This window comes from Cervus canadensis, chromosome 19, assembly GCF_019320065.1.
Source record: "Cervus canadensis isolate Bull #8, Minnesota chromosome 19, ASM1932006v1, whole genome shotgun sequence".
In the NCBI taxonomy this organism is placed as follows: Eukaryota; Metazoa; Chordata; class Mammalia; order Artiodactyla; family Cervidae; genus Cervus; species Cervus canadensis.
In genome coordinates, this window is record NC_057404.1 from 14,857,935 (window position 1) to 14,863,182 (window position 5,248).

The window sequence follows — 5,248 nt, forward strand, 5'->3', positions numbered from 1 at the left end:
ACACAAGAGGTTTGATCCCAAGGTCAGGAAGACCCCCTGGAGTAACTCCAGTAGTTACTAACCCACTCCAGTAGTCTCATCTGGAAAATTCCATGGACAGACGAACCTGGCGGACTACAGTCCATGGGGTCACAGAGTTGGACACGACTGAGTAATTGATCATACACACACACACACACACACACACACACACAACTACACACATTCACTACAAGAGTGAATGAGTGAAAGTCGCTCAGTCATGTCCAACTCTTTATGATCCCATGGACTAAACAGTCTATGGAATTCTCCAGGTCAGAATACTGGAGTGGGTAGCATTTGCCTTCTCAAGGAGATCTTCCCAAACCAGAGATTGCACCCAGGTCTCCCACATAGCAGGCGAATTCTTTACCAATGAACCACAAGGGAGGCCTGACTAGCTACAAGATATTTACTACCAACAAGACACCCTGTTTATTGTTTTGTTTTGTTTTGTTTTTTATTAGTTGGAGGCTAATTACTTTACAATATTGTAGTGGGTTTTGTCATACAGTGACATGAGTCAGCCATGGATTTACATGTGTTCCCCATCCCAATCCCCCCTCCCACCTCCCTCTCTACACGATCCCTCTGGGTCATCTCAGTGCACCAGGCCAGAGCACTTGTCTCATACATCCAACCTAGGCTCGTGATCTGTTTCACCCTAGATAATATACATGTTTCGATGCTGTTCTCTAGAAACATCCGACCCTCGCCTTCTCCCACAGAGTCCAAAAGTCTGTTCTGTACATCTGTGTCTCTTTTTCTGTTTTGCATATAGGGTTATCATTACCATCTTTCTAAATTCCATATATATGTGTTAGTATGCTGTAATGGTATACTGTTTATTGTATAGTTTATTGTTTTATATCTTTTTCTCTCATTCATGTTTTCTAAAGCACTATTTTCAGAGAAAATGATTTTTAAAAATGACGAAGAGAAGGTGGCAATAGCTTACAGGAAATGGTGTCAGATTCATGATTTCCAAAGAAGATTTAGCTTTGAGTCCAGGGACCAGGCTTGATCACTCAAGAGTTTTTGTGTAGCAGAGTTTTATTAAAGTGAAAAAGGGACAGAGAAAGCTTTTGACAAAGACATCAGAAGGGGGACAGAGAGTGCCCCCCTCACTAGTGTTACCAAGGGAGTTACATACTTTTTAAATTAGTTATTACAATAAATCAAAAGAATGTCTCAAGATTGTAAAAATTTTACCAGACCCACATCCACAATTTACATTTTAGGATAAACAGGATTAGAACTTAACAATAGAAAGATCCTAGCAAATCCACTCCCATAATGTACATTCTAAGATATCAAGGTTAGTCAAAATGTTTCCAGGAAGTTTTTCAGGAAGATATCCTTTTCATTATAGGGGACTGGAATGCAAAAGTAGGAAGTCAAGAAACCTGGAGTAACAGGCAAATTTGGCCTTGGAGTACAGAATGAAGCAGGGAAAAGGCTAATAGAGTTTTGTCAAAAGAACAAACTGGTCATAGCAAACACCCTCTTCCAACACACAAGAGAAGACTCTACACATGGACATCACACTGGTGTGTCAATACCATGGTGATCAATACTGAAGTCAGATTGATTATATTCTTTGTAGCAAAAGATGGAGAAGCTCTATACAGTCAGCAAAAAAAAAAAAAAAGACTGGGAGCTGACTGTGGCTCAGATCATGATTCCTTAATTGCTAAATTCAGACTTAAATTGAAGAAAGTAGGGAAAGCTACTAGACCATTCAGGTATGACCTGAATCAAATCCCTTACAATTATATAGTGAAAGTAAGAAATAGATTTAAGGGGTTAGATCTGATAGACAGAGTGCCTGAAGAACTATGGATGGAGGTTCTTGACATTGTAAAGGAGGCAGGGATCAACACCATCCCCAAGAAAAAGTACTGCAAAAGGGCAAAATGGTTGCCTGAGGAGGCCTTACAAATAGCTGTGAAAAGAAGAGAAGCAAAAGGCAAAGGAGAAAAGGAAAGATATACCCATTTGAATGCAGAGTTCCAAAGAATAGCAAGGAGAGATAAGAAAGCCTTCCTCAGGGATCAGTGCAAAGAAATAGAGGAAAACAACAGAATGGGAAAGCCTAGAGATTTCTTCAAGAAAATTAGATATACTAAGAGAACTTTTCATGGAAAACTGGGCACAATAAAGGACAGAAATGATATGAAACTAACAGAAGCAAAAAACATTAAGAAGAGGTGTCAAAAACACACAAGAAGAACTATACAAAAAAGATCTTCATGGCCCAGATAACCAGGATGGTGTGATCACTCACCTAGAACCAGACATCCTGGAGTGTGAACTCAAGTGGGCCTTAGGAAGCATCACTATGAACAAAGCTTGTGGAAGTGATGGAATTCCAGTGAGCTATTTCAAATGCTAAAAGATGATGCTGTGAAAGTGCTACACTCAATATTCCAGCAAATTTGGAAAATTCAGCAGTGGCCACAGGACTGGAAAAGGTCAGTTTTCATTCCAATCCCAAAGAAAGGCAATACCAAAGAATGCTCAAACTACCGCACAATTGCACTCATCTCACACACTTACAAAATGATGCTCAAAAGTCTCCAAGCCAGGCTTCAACAATATGTGAACCGTGAACTTCCAGATGTTCAGGCTGGTTTTAGAAAAGGCAGAGAAACCAAAGATCGAATTGCCAATATCCGCTGGATCATCGAAAAAGCAAGAGAGTTCTAGATAAACATCTATCTCTGCTTTATTGACTATGCCAAAGTCTTTGAGTGTCTCGATCACAACAAACTGTGGAAAATTCTAAAAGAGATGGGAATACCAGACCACCTGACCTGCCTCTTGAGAAACCTGTATGCAGGTCAGGAAGCAACAGTTCGAACTGGACATGGAACAAAAGACTGGTTCCAAATAGGAAAAGGAGTACGCCAAGGTTGTATATTGTCACCCTGCTTATTTAACTTATATGCAGAGTACATCATGAGAAATGCTGGGCTGGATGAAGCACAAACTGGAATCAAGATTGCTGGAAGAAATATCAATAACCTCAGATATTCGGATGACACCATGCTTATGGCAGAAAGTGAAGGACTGAAGAGCTTCTTGGTGAAAGTGAAAGAGGAGCGTGAAAAAGTTGGCTTAAAGCTCAACATTCAGAAAACTAAGATCATGGCATCCAATCCCATCACTTCATGGCAAAAAGATGGGGAAACAGTGGAAACAGTGACAAACTTTATTTATTTATTTATTTTTTTTTGGACTGCAAAGTCACTGCAGATGGTGACTGTAGCCATGAAATTAAAAGATGCTTTTTCCTGGGAAGAAAAGTTATGACCAACCTAGACAACATATTAAAAAGCAGAGACATTACTTTGCTGACAAAGGTCCATCTAGTCAAAGCTATGGTTTTTCCAGTAGTCATGTATGGATGGATGTGAGAGTTGGACTATAAAGAAAGCTGAGTTCCAAAGAATTGATGCTTTTGAACTGTGGTGTTGGAGAAGATGCTTGAGAGTCCCTTGGACTGCAAGGAGATCCAACCAGTCCATCCTAAAGCTGATCAGTCCTGAATATTCATTGGAAGGACTGACTGATGCTGAAGCTGAAAGTTCAATACTTTGGCCACCTGATGCAAAGAACTGACTCATTTGAAAAGACCATGATGCTGGGAAAGATTGAAGGTGGGAGGAGAAGGGGACAACAGAGGATGAGGTTGTTGGATGGCATCACCGACTCAATAGACATGAGTTCAAGTAGACTCTGGGAGTTGGTGATGAACAGGAAGACCTGACTTGCTGCGGTCCATGGAGTCACAAAGAATTGGACACAACTGAGTGACTGAACTAAACTGAACTGAACTTTCAGAAAAAGGAAACTGTCCTCAAGCAGGATACATTGTTGTTATATAATCCTTAGTACAGAGTTTGAACTGAGCTGTTGGTTAGGTAATCATCAGTTTAGAAAAGAGTGTTCTATGTGACTAAGGCTAAGGAATGTAGAGGAAAAAAAAAAAAAAAAAGTTTGTCCTTTCCTCCTCCTTGAGAATTCCAGACCCCTATCTCCACTTCCAGAGTACCAGACCCCTTTCTCCTTCTCAGGGGACCCGGACTTCTTATCAACCTGCCTAGGAATTGACTCTCTCAGTGGCAAACTTATGGTTTTGTTGGAAGTTTTTGACCTCTGATGTCTGGTGTAGTTTGGTATCTTAATAAATGGAATTTTGTTAGAGCATCAAGGAAAGCTCAAATTTAGAATTTTTCTTTTAAAGACATTTCTCAAGGAAAAGCAGCATACAAAAGTAATGATGAATGAAAAATACCAAAGCAGGTCTATTAACTGAATAGTACCTCTTTCCACATCCAGGCTTTTTGATAAAACTTTTAATAGGTCTGAAGTCTCTTATTTCTTTGTCAACAACGTGGAAGGAGAAAGAAGAATGATACTATAACTATGTGCTTGAATGTTTAATGCAATATAGCTCCAACCACTGCTAAATGTGGCTAACTTACAGTTCTGAATTCTTTCCAAATATCAATAAATCCCTCTTGGATTGTCACAAGCAAGGCAGAAGGGTAGGCAAAAGAAAGTCTTTCTCTTTCTTCTAAAATATAATAAACTTTTTAAAAGAGTTCCATTGCTCACTCTTTATAATTAACCTCTCTTTTAAAACTCCTTTCTTTTAACTTAGGCTCTTTCTAGTTGCCACTAACTTGTTTATTATCACTATGACCTGTAGCCCCTTGACTTACTCCCTAGAAAATCCAGCCAATATTTCTCAATGTGTGATTAGAGCACTATTTCTCAATATGTGGTTCAGAGCACCTGTGTCAGAATCACCTGGGGGGTTCATTACAACGCAGAAACCTGGTTTCACCTCATTCTCACTGAATTAGCAAATCTACCATGGGGCCAGGGGAATCTTTATCAAACACAACAGGTTAGATTCATACCTGGTATGAGAAATGAGAATGTGAGATCCAGGCCATTTCAGACTATAAGCAGCCTGGTACCTCACCCTGCCTCTAGAGTGTACAGAAGATTGTGTCCACTATACCTCAAAAGCCCACAAATCACGCTGATTGCCAGCTCTGGGAAATCCTCATTTTCTGTATTCAGTACTCTCTCCTAAGTCACCTGGTATTGCTAGAATTTTGCAGAAATTCTGCTAATCTAACAGATGGCAAATACTTGCTTTCTAAACTTGGTTAGTTTGTGTGGCCTATTGATTACTTACTAATTGCCTCTCAGA

The 5,248-nt window shown here is 39.7% G+C and overlaps 1 long non-coding RNA gene across 1 annotated transcript; it reads left to right on the forward strand.

Moving 5' to 3' along the window:
• The first annotated feature begins 1,198 nt into the window (after positions 1-1,198).
• LOC122422363 lies at positions 1,199-3,903 on the forward strand. Its single transcript, XR_006263791.1, has 3 exons — positions 1,199-1,359; positions 1,412-1,414; positions 3,871-3,903. It is a non-coding gene; the product is annotated as an uncharacterized LOC122422363 (long non-coding RNA).
• Positions 3,904-5,248: the final 1,345 nt, after the last annotated feature.